This window comes from Tachyglossus aculeatus, chromosome 2, assembly GCF_015852505.1.
Source record: "Tachyglossus aculeatus isolate mTacAcu1 chromosome 2, mTacAcu1.pri, whole genome shotgun sequence".
Taxonomy (NCBI): domain Eukaryota; kingdom Metazoa; phylum Chordata; class Mammalia; order Monotremata; family Tachyglossidae; genus Tachyglossus; species Tachyglossus aculeatus.
In genome coordinates this window covers 128757906-128770533 of record NC_052067.1, presented here as the reverse complement: position 1 = coordinate 128770533, position 12628 = coordinate 128757906, and positions in this window count along the sequence as shown.

Here is a 12628-nt window from a genome sequence, read left to right as displayed (position 1 = left end):
GTTTGTACATATTTATTGCTCTATTTATTTATTTATTTTACTTGTACATATCTATTCTATTTATTTTATTTTGTTAGTATGTTTGGTTTTGTTCTCTGTCTCCCCCTTTTAGACTGTGAGCCCACTGTTGGGTATGGACTGTCTCTATATGTTGCCAACTTGTACTTGTCAAGCGCTTAGTACAGTGCTCTGCACACAGTAAGCGCTCAATAAATACGATTGATGATGATGATGATGATGAAGTCACTTGATGATGGTATTTGTTAAGCATTTACTATGTGCAAAGCATTGCTCTAAGCACTGGGGGGACACAAGGTGATTAGTTGTCCCACGTGGGGCTCACAATCTTAATCCCCATTTTACAGATGAGGTAACCGAGGCACAGAGAAGTTAAGTGACCTGCCCAAAGTCACACAGCTGACAATTGGCAGAGCCGGAATTTGAACCCATGACCTCTGACTCCAAAGCCCGTGCTCTTTCCACTGAGCCACGCTACTTCACTTCCCTGTGCCTCAGTTACCTCATGTGTAAATTGGGGAGTAAGACTGTGAGCCCCATGTGGGACTCCTAATTACTTTGTATCTACCCCAGGGCTTAGAGCAGTGCTTGGCACTTAGTAAGTGCTTAACAAATACCGCTACTATTATTATCATTATTATATGGGTTGAGAAGCAGCATAGTCTAGTGAATAGAGCACAGGCCTGTGCGTCAGAAGGTCAAGGGTTCTAATCCTGGCTCCACCACTTGTCTGCTGTGACCCTGGGCAAATCACTTCACTTCTTTTTGCCTCGGTTTCCTCATCTGTAAAACGGGGATCGAGACCGTGAGCCCCACATGGGACAGGGACCGTGTCCAAGCTAATTTACTTATGTAATAATTATGGTATTTGTTAAGCACTTACTATGTGCCAGGCACTGTTCGAAGAGCTGGGGTAGATACAAGGTAATCAGGTTGTCCCCTGTGGGGCTCACAGTCTTCATCCCCATTTTACAGATGAGGGAACTGAGGCCCAGAGAAATTAACTGACTTGCCCAAGTTCACACAGCAGACAAGTGGCAGAGCCAGGATTAGAACCCATAACCTTCTGAATCCCAGGCCCATGCTCTAACCACTGCCCCATGCTGCTTATATCTCGTTCCACTAGGCCATGCGGCTTCTCAGGTGAGTCCCTGTCTCACTTGGGGCTCACAGACTACAAATTTGCTTTAGTGTGTTTTTGATATTGCTTTTTATGTGCATATCCCAACTCGCTATTTCTAGAGATGAGTTCTCCCTGGAAAAGCTTCTAAAACAGCATCAAAGAAAATAATTTCTTCATTTGTTATCTGCGGTGTCAAGAGGTCTCAACTAAGTCAACCAGTAAATGATTGGCTCAGATTCTTCCAAAAACTCAAAGACAGAGAAGTTAGGCCTCGGTGCCTTGGTGACCTCATCTGTAAAATGGGGATCGAGACTGTGAGCCCCTCATGGGACAGGGACTCATGTCTCTTATATCTCTTATATCCATCCCAGAGCCAGTAAAGTGCCTGGCACTTAACAAATACCGCAATTATTATTATGATGATGATGGCATTTATTAAGCGCTTACTATGTGCAAAGCACTGTTCTAAGCGCTGGGGAGGTTAGTCCTTTCAGGCTCACTCACACACACATTGATAGGACATTGACTTTGAAAACAAAGGACAGTCAGATATATGTATAAAATCTGACGTCACTACATAGATTATTTTATCCTAAAATTACAACAGTCTCAGTTTTTCCTATGATTTCATCATCAATCGTATTTATTGAGCGCTTACTATGTCTTGGATCGGTGAATAACATTTGAAAGCTAACTCTGTGCAGAGGACTGAATGAAGCCTTTGGAAGAGGACAGTACAATAGATTAAATAAATATGATCCCTTAGAGAAACAGCGTGGCTCAGTGGAAAGAGCCCGGGCTTGGGAGTCAGAGGTTATGGGTTCTAATCTCAGCTCTGTCGCTTATCAGCTGTGTGACTTTGGGCAAGTCACTTAACTTCTGCGTGCCTCAGTTACCTCATCTGTAAAATCAGGATTAAGGTTATGAGCCCCATGTGGGACAGTTTAGAACAGTGTTTTGCACATAGTAAGCACTTAACAAATACCATCATTATTATCAATCAATCAATCGTATTTATTGAGCACTTACTGTATGCAGAGCACTGTACTAAGCACTTGGGAAGTGCAAGCTGGCAACATATAGAGACAGTCCCTACCCAACAGTGGGCTCACAGTCTAGAATAATAATAATAATATAATTATATTATAATTATAATAATACAATATAATTATTATTATTATATCCCTACCCAGAAGGAATTTACAGACAGCAGAAACAAGAAATGATAACTGTGAATTTAAAGTAAGAGTGCTTAGTACAGAGCCTCAGCACTTGGTAAATTGTCTGGCACATAGTAAAAGCTCTTAACAAATACCATAAAAAAGTTGTAATGAGGATTTAGAGAAAGTTTAATAAATCCTGAAATTAAACATGCATGCATACAATTAGCAACCATACAAGCATAAGCCCCTGATTCATAGCTTTGATACTTAACTGCTCTTTGCAACAGATGGAATATTTTCCTATTTAGGGCACTGTCTCAAAAACATTTAGCTTCTTCCCTTTCCTCAGTGTGGAAACTGTATACATTTCCTTTAAGAGTAATGTTTATCATTTAAATTTGCAGCAGATTTTTGCACTTGTAAATAAAGATAGAGAAAAATGTTTTGCTAAGTTTACCACACATTCGGAGCTCGTAGGTGGAGCTTAAACCTAACTCCAATCTTTTGAATTTAAAGTCTTATTCTTAATAAATAACATTCTGTTTCTAACTATTGTAGTCACATGAGACCAATTGATAGGATCAGAATTCTTGGACAGCATTGAGGTTTCATAAAATTGTTTTTTGAAATTGAGTGTAAATGAATACATAACATGGGGCTGCAATTCACTCTCCCTACATACTTTTAAGAGTCATAAAGGAATAATAACAATAATGATGGCATTTATTAAGTGCTTACTATGTGTGAAGCACTGTTCTAAGCGCTGGGGAGGTTACAAAGTGACCAGGTTGTCCCATGGGGGGCTCACAGTCTTAAGCCCCATTTTACAGACGAGGGAACTGAGGCCCAGAGAAGTTAAGTGACTTGCCCAAAGTCACACAGATGACAATTGGCAGAGCCGGGATTTGAACCCATGACCTCTGACTCCAAAACCCATGCTCTTTCCACTGAAACACACTGCTTCTCAAAGGAAAAAGCATAAGCAAAGAGGATTGGGCTGTACTCCAATTCTGATGGTTTAGTTCCATAGCTACTTACGATCTCAGAGAAGCAGTGTGGCTTAGTGGATAGAGAATGGGCCTGGGTGTCGGAAGGACCCGGGTTCTAATCCCAGCTCCACACTTGTCTGCTGTGTGATCTTGGTCAAGTCACCTAACTTCTCTGTGCCTCAGTTACCTCAACTGTAAAATGGGGTGAAGACAGTGGTACAGGGACTGTGCTTAACCTCATTAACTTGTATCTACCCCTGTGCTTAGAACACTGTTGGGCACATGGTAAGTGCTTAACAAACCCTCTCAGGATCATCATCATCATTATCAATCGTATTTATTGAGCACTTACTATGTGCAGAGCACTGTACTAAGCGCTTGGGAAGTACAAATTGGCAACATATAGAGACAGTCCCTCTGAAGAGTTTCTAGAACCCTACCACTTTCAGCTATGGGAGTCTTTTAGACTGTGAGCCCACTGTTGGGTAGGGACTGTCTCTATATGTTGCCAACTTGTACTTCCCAAGCGCTTAGTACAGTGCTCTGCACACAGTAAGCGCTCAATAAATACGATTGATTGATTGATTGATTGAGGGAGAGTCAAGCAGAGGCCTACCCATTCCAGTCTTAGCTTGGTCAGTGGCTAAAGAGTGGAAAGCAATCTGCTACAAGTCAAAACTCACCTGTGCTGGGCAGCGGCAGCATGGGAGAGAGTCGAGGGTGGGTATTCAAGTTTATTGCAAGTAAGAAGGCAATGACAAATCACTTCTGTATTTTTAGTAATAATAATAATGGTATTTGTTAAGCGCTTACTATGTGCCACTCATTGTTCTAAGCGCTGGAGTAGATACCAGATAATCAGGTTGGATGCAGTCCCTTGTCGTACTTAGGGTTCACAGTCCAAATCCCCATTTTAGGGAACTGAGGCACAGAGAAGTGAAGTGATTTGCCCCAAATCACACAGCAAAGTGGCAGAGGTAGGATTAGAACCCATGACCTTTTTACTACCAGGTACATGCTCTATCTATTTTGCCATGCTCCTTCCGAACAAGGAACTCTATGGATACATTATCAGAACGATTGCAGATGGAGGTGGGGCATTCTGGGAGAAATGTGTCAATCAATCAATCAATCAATCAATCATATTTATTGAGTGCTTACTGTGTGCAGAGCACTGTACTAAGCGCTTGGGAAGCACAAGTTGGCAACACATAGAGACGGTCCCTACCCAACAGTGGGCTCACAGTCTAGAAGATTTCATAGTGTCCATGAAGTCACTACTTTGGGCAAGTCACTTAACATCTTTGTGTCTCAGTTCCCTCATCTGTAAAATGGGGATTAAGACTGGGAGCCCCCCATGGGACAACCCGATCACCTTGTAACCTCCCCAGTGCTTAGAACAGTGCTTTGCACATAGTAAGCGCTTAATAAATGCTATTATTATTATTATTATTATTATTATTATTATTATCATTATTATTATTGGCTGGAAACAACTCGACAGCAAAATAAAAAACAAACCACTTAACAAGTACTTAAGCACTTAACACTTAACAAGTACCATAATAACAAGCAGCATGGCTCAATGGAAAGAGCACGAGTCAGAGGTCATGGGTTCAAATCCTGATTGGCCAATTGTCAGCTGTGTGACCTTAGGCAAGTCACTTAACTTCACTGTGCCTCAGTTACCTCATCTGTAAAGTGGGGATGAAGACTGTGAGCCTCCCGGGGGCCAACCTGATCAATTTGTAATCTCCCCAGTGCCTAGAACAGTGCTTTGCACATAGTAAGCACTTAATAAATGCCATTATTATTATTATTATTATTATTATTATTATTATTATCCCAGGCAAATTTCCCTAATTCCCTAGCAATGTATAATGAAAACTAAGAACATTTATTACAATTAAAATTCTACTCCTCCAGATGCTGACACATCCCCAATCCCTTCCTGCCCCACAATATAAATAAAAATGGTGAGTTGAGCCAGGGCAGTTAGGTAGAAGGAAATGATATGTCCCAGGTGGGTATGTAAATTTCCACTTGGAGAGCAGGATGAGAATCAAACCCACTGTTGGGTAGGGACTGTCTCTATATGTTGCCAATTTGTACTTCCCAAGTGCTTAGTACAGTGCTCTGCACATAGTAAGCGCTCAATAAATACGATTGATTGATTGATTGATTGAAGTTATTATTAGTAGTAATTGTAATTATCATGGTATTTGTTAAGTATTTAACTATGTGCCAAGCACTATAATAGATACAGGATAATCAGGTTGGACACAGTCCCTTTCTCACAGCCTAAGTAGGTGGGAGTAGGATTTAGTACCCATTTTACAGATGAGGAAACTAAGGCCCAGAGAAGTTAAGTGAGAATCAGCATTAACTAATGGATAGACCATGGAGCTGGGAGTCAAAAGGAGCTAAGTTCAAATACCAGCTCTGCCACTTGCCTGCTGGGTGACCTTGGGGAAGTCACTTAAATTCTCTGGGCCTCAGCTCCCTCATCTGTAAAATGGGGATTAAGACTCTGAGTCCTCTGTGGGACAGGGACTGTGTCCAACCCGATTACCTTGTATCTACCCTAGCATTTAGTACAGAGTCTGGCATACAGTGAGTGCTTAACAGATACCGTAAAAAAGTGACTCAACTAAGGTCACTAAGCAGACAAATCGTAGAGCCAGGATAATAAAAATATTAATAATAATAAAAATAATAATAATTATTATTATGGTATTTGTTAAGCACTTACTATGTGCCAAGCACTGTTCTAAGCACTGGGGTGGGGTAGATAGGGTAGGGTGGGGTGGGAGCCCCCTTCTTCCTCTCCCCCTCCTCCCCTTCCTCATCTCCCCGCCTTGCCTCCTTCCCCTCCCCACACCACCTGTATATATGTATATATGTTTGTACGTATTTGTTACTCTATTTATTTTATTTGTACATATTTATTCTATTTATTTTATTTTGTTAATATGTTTTGTTTTGTTGTCTGTCTCCCCCTCCTAGACTGTGAGCCCGCTGTTGGGTAGGGACCGTCTCTAGATGTTGCCAACTTGTACTTCCCAAGCGCTTAGTACAGTGCTCTGCACACAGTAAACGCTCAATAAATACGATTGAATGAATGAATGAATGAATAGATACAAGGTAATCAGGTTGTCCCATGTGGGGCTCACAGGCATAATCCCCATTTTACAGATGAGGGAATTGAGGCACAGAGAAGGGAAGTGACTTGCCCAAAGTAACAGAGCTGACAAGTGGCAGAGCCAGGATTAGAACTCAGGTCCTCTGACCCACAGGCCCGTGCTCTTTCCACTTCGCCTCTCTGCTTCTTGGAGTTACCCCATGGTGATTCTAAATTATGGCAACTTCAATCTGACTCACATATTCCTGGAATATTCCTGTTCAAGGAAATCATAACTGTTTCATTGCAGTAATAGCATGTGTTGAGTGTTCACTAGGTGAAATGCACAACCAGCAGTGATATATAACAGGCACAATGATGAACACCTCACTTTTGCGGCTAAAGAGGCATGCAGACGAGGCAATCCTGTGGAGAAATGGGTGACTAGTCCCTCCTAGAGCACTGGGAACAGTCTGTATTTGGGTCTTTTCCAACCCCAAATCCTCTCTGCTCCTAGGTTTGTTGTCACCGTGAGAATATTCCCAACCCATTCTGATACAGTATGCACTAATAGAGCCCAAATATTCTTCCTTACATCCAATCAATCAATCAATCGTATTTATTGAGCACTTACTGTGTGCAGAGCACTGTACTAAGGGCTTGGGAAGTCCAAGTTGGCAAACAACATTAATCGTGATTTAATTTAAGATGTTTTCTCTGGTCAGCATCTTTCCAGAAAAAACTCTTCAAATGTATTTTTAAATGTATTGCCTCCTCCTGCAAACTCATATGGGTGCTTATGTAGTTTTTGTTTTTAATGGTATTTGTTTAGCTCTAACTACGTTCTAAACGTTGAGTTAGATATAAGCTAATCAGGTTTGAAACAGACCATGTCCCACATGGGGCGTGTAGTCTTAATCTCCATTTTACAGATGCGGTAACTGAGGCCCAGAGAAATGAAGTGACTTGCCCAAGGTTACACAACTGAAAAGTGGCAGAACTGGGATCAAAACCCAGATCCTTCTGATTTCCAGGCCCGTGGTCTATCTACTTGGCCATGCTGCTCCTCAAATATGAAATAGGTTACCTGTAATAGCAATAACAATAATAATAATTCCAGTATTTTTTGAGTGCTTATTATGTACTGGGCACTTTACTAAGCGTTGATATGAGAACAAGGAAATCAGGTTGGACATAGTCCCTGTCCTGCATAAAGCTCACAGTCCTAACCCCCATTTTACAGATGAGGTAACTGAGACACAGAGAAGTGAGGTGACTTGCCTAAGGCCACAAAGCAACCAAGTGGCAGAGATATATCAGGATTAGAACCCATGACCTCCAAATCCCAAGCCTGTGCTCTCTCCAGTACATCACGCTGCTGTACTGGAATATCTAGGAGGTGGAAGTACTACCAAAAAGGTTTGTGAATCTTTTGGCAAAGAAGAATCAAAAAGATCTTTGTAACACATATTGTGAATGTCAACGGACACTGTCGCCAAATTCACTGAAAAAAATATCTTGGATTTACTAAAGATCTAATTTTCTCAAAATAAATAGAAAAAACAAAGCATTAATAACATGACCCTTTCATCCTCTTGGGAGGATAAAACTAGGTTTTAGGCTCAGTTCTGCCACTAGCCTACTGTGTAAATTTGGACAAGTCACTTAGGTACTTTGTAAATTACTTAATTTTTCTGTTCTTCAGTTTCCTCATCTGAATGGGCATAATGACGACATTTGCCCCACTACCTCATGGAGATGTTGTTAGCACAAAATTATATGAGAAATATAAAATTTGTTTGGAAAGATAAGGAATATATATATACGTACATGTATATATAGATATAGATCATATATAATAATAATAATAATGGCATTTGTTAAGCGCTTACTATGTGCAAAGCACTGTTCTAAATGCTGGGGAGGATACAAAGGTGATCACGTCCCACGTGGGGCTCAGAGTCTTAATTCCCACTTTACAGGTGAGGTAACAGGCTCAGAGAAGTTAAGTGACTTGCCCAAGGTCACACAGCAGATATTTGGGGGATCCAGGATTAAAATCCAAGACCTCTGACTCCCAAGCCCATGCTCTTTCCAATGAGCCACGATGCTTCTCTGTATGCATCTATATATATTATATATATATGTGTGTGTGCATATATGCACATTCACATATGTACATCTATATCAGCATGGCTTGGTGGCAAGATCCCGGGATTGGGAGTCAAAAGTCATGGGTTCTAGTCCCGGCCTTGCCACTTGTCAGCTGCATGACTTTGGGCAAGTCACTCAATATCTCTGTGCCTCAGTTACCTCATCTGTAAAATGGGGATTAAGGCGTGAGTACCATGTGGGACAACCTGATTACCTTGTATCTACCCTAGCACTTAGAACAGTGCTTGGCACATAGTAAGTGCTTAATAAATACCATAATTATTATTTACATTTATAAGCTTTTTAAGGCATTTGTTAAGCACTTACTATGTGTCAAGTACTGTTCCGAGCACTGGGCTAGATACAAGTTAATCAGGTCAGACACAGTCCCTGTTCCACACGGGGCTCACAATCTATGTAGGAGGGAGAACAGGTATGGAATCCCCATTTTGCAGTTGAGAAAACTGAGGTACAGAGAAGCTAATTCACTTCCCAAGATCACCCAGTAGGCAAATGGGATTAGAACCCAGATCCGCTGGCTCCCAGGACCATGCGTTTTCCACTAGGCCACACCGATTCCTCTAATTCTCTGAGTTTGAAGATGATGCTACTATTGGTAAGATTATATCATCATAAATAGCATTTGTAGCATCAAATAATATTTGTTGCGTCTGAGCCACCTAAACCCTTTGATACTCACCTCACCCCTAGCCCCAGCATTTATGTTCATCATCAATTAATCAATGGTATTTGTGAGCACTTATTGTGTGCAGAGCACTGTACTAAGTGCTTGGGAGAGTACAAAACAATGGAATTGGTAGATGCATTCCTTGTCCATTCATCAATTATTACTCTATTTATTTATTTATTACTCTATTTATTTATTTATTTATTTATTTTACTTGTACATTTCTATCCTACTTATTTTATTTTGTTGGTATGTTTGGTTCTGTTCTCTGTCTCCCCCTTTTAGACTGTGAGCCCACTGTTGGGTAGGGACTGTCTCTATGTGATGCCAATTTGTACTTCCCAAGCGCTTAGTACAGTGCTCTGCACATAGTAAGCGCTCAATAAATACGATTGATTGATTGATTGATTGATCAATCAATCAATAATAATAATAATAATAATGGCATTTATTAAGTGCTTACGATGTGCAAAGCACTGTTCTAATCACTGAGGAGGATACAAGGTGATCAGATTGCCCCACGGGGGGCTCACAGTCTTAATCCCCATTTTATAGATGAGGTAACTGAGGCACAGAGAAGTGAAGTGACTTGTCCAAAGTCACACAGCTGACAGTTGGAGGAGCTGGAATTTGAATCCATGACCTCTGACTCCATTGAGCCACGCTGCTTCTCTGCAGCATAGAGATGCAGCATGGCCTGGAGGAAAGAGCATGGTCCTGAGAGTCAGAGGACCTGTGTTCTAATCCCGGCTCTGTCACATTCCTGCTGTTTGACCTTGGGCAAGTCATTTAATTCTCTATGTCTCAGTTACCTCATCTGTGGAATGGGGATTAAATCTACTTAGAGTGTGAGCTTGATTAACCTGATTAATTTATATCTACCCTGGTGCTTAGAACAATGCATGGCACATAGTAAGCACTTAACACAATACCTTAATAAAAAAATGATAAATAATTGAGTGTTTCCTGCATCCAGAGCACATGCCCTTATACTCAGTTGCTTCCCCTACCTGTACTTTATTTTAATGTTTGTAACCCCCACTAAATTTAAAGATCCTTGACGGCAGGGATCATGTGTACCAACTCCACTGTAGTGTCCTCTTCCAAGTGCTTGACACAATGTTCAGCACACAGAGCTCAATAAATGCCATTGATTGATGTTCTGATTGAGCATCTAATGTGTTCAGAGCACTGTAAAAGGCACTTGGGAGAATAAATAAGAAAATAAGTAAATAAATAATACCATCAGTACCCTCTTGAACCTTTTCCAAGGATGGAACCAAGCGCTTGGTAGAGTGAGCTGAAAGAGAGAGTAAATAATTTTCACTTGACTCATCATCCCATGGTATACAAGACAAAACAGTTGTGATGGGAAATATTTCTGAATTCTCCTTATTTTTTATGGGACTGAGCAAATTCTGCCACATAAGCCAGTCAGCTCTTCCTACTTGGTATGCAGGTGCGGGGAGGGAATATACTGCTGCCATTTTTTATAATAATTTGGCATGGAGGGCTAAAGTGTTTGGTTCAGGGCATCGAGGTAGATTAGGGGGCCAAGGAACTGAATATTCAGGTAGGCCTGCTAATAAACCCCTGTGCTTAAAACAGTGCTTTGCACGTAGTAAGCGCTTAACAAATGCCATCATTATTATTGTTATTATTATGTATGCCGGAGAATTGTCACCCGTTGAAAGATAGCTGATCCCACATGGCGTAGTGAGAAGCAGCATGGCATAATGGATAGAGTAAGGACGTTGGAGTCAGGGGGTCATGGGTTCTAATCCTGGTTCCGCCACTTGTCTGCTGTGTGACCTTGAGCAAGTCACTTCATTTCTCTGGGCCTTAGGTAGTCATTTGTAACATGGGGATTGAGACTATGAGGCTCTTATGGGACAGGGACTGTGTCCAGACACTTTTGATTATATCCACCCCACTGCTTAGAACAGTGCCTGGCACATAGTAAGCACTTAAGAAATGCCATCATTATCACTGTAATTATTCTGCCACTTTACTGACAATGTAATTTTGTACAATTTTCTTGCCCTATTCCACAGTCCTATGCCAAACTCTGGGGGAAAGAAATACAGATTTAAAATTCCAAGATTAATTTCTAGAATGCCTTTTATCCTTGAATTGGCCAAGGGTTTCTATGGTTATGAATGCTCTGCTGAAAAGATTCATGCTACAATTGACCTGAAACAATCTTCTTTACAAGAGCGTGTCTAGGTGTTCTCCCACTGCTGCTTCAATTCTTAAATCAATTAATCAATTAGTCAATGTTATTTATTGAGTGCTTATTGTGGGCAGAGCACTGGACTTAGAATGGGTTTACAGTCTAGATGGGGAAAGCCTTCAAATACCTTTCCAGATATTAATACCTTTAAAGAAGTCCTTTCTAAAATCCACATAACTCCCAATTCCCTAATCCACTTTGATGTAAACTTCAAATCCTTTCAATTGCTCACCTGCATCCAAAGAACCGCCAAGACTATTTGCAACCCAAATGTAGAATGACTACAATTTTTACGCTGAAAAGCAGCTTGACTTAGTGGAAAGAGCACAGGCTTGGGAGTCAGAGATCATGGGTTCTAATCCCACCCCTGCCACTTGTCAGCTGTGTGACTTCGGGCAAATCAGTTCACTTCTCTGTGCCTCAGTTACCTCATCTATAAAATGGGGATTAAGACTGTGAGCCCCATGTGGGACAGCCTGATAACCTTGTATCTACCCCAGTGCTTAGAACAGTGCTTGGCACATAATAAGCATTCATTCAATCATATCTGATAAGCACTTACTTTGTGCAGAGCACTGTACTAAGTGCTGAACAATTGCCATCATTAAATTAACTCATTTTTCAGGTTTAAAAAAGAGCGGGGGTTAACTTTAGAAGGGCATCTCCAAAACAACTGCAACCTTTCTAGGATCATACATCCAGTTTTTGTTCACATTACAGAGATTATTTATACGCTGTTTACTGAATAATGAGACACACATTGATTTAATTCATTAGCACATTAAGACTATGGTATTTCAACTAAATTCTCTCAAATTCTAATTAATGGGTGTGGATGAATCTGTAACTGAAACCAAGAACTCAATTAAGGCAAGCTAATGGAAGACTAAAAGGATGGGAGTTTAGTTGGATCCGTTTTGTTTTCAGTGATGTTATAAGTACTGCAGTGAAAAAAAAGGTAGAAATCAGGATTGTACTAAATCCATGAGCAGCAGAGAAATGATATGTTAGCCTTCACTAATTCAGTCTTTCTGGCCTGGAGGAACAGAGAAAGGGAAGTACAGTGGCAGCTTGTAGGTAGCCTCCGGTCATAAGAAAATGTTCTAACTCACATTTTTGTCTATATGGGGGACTGAAGA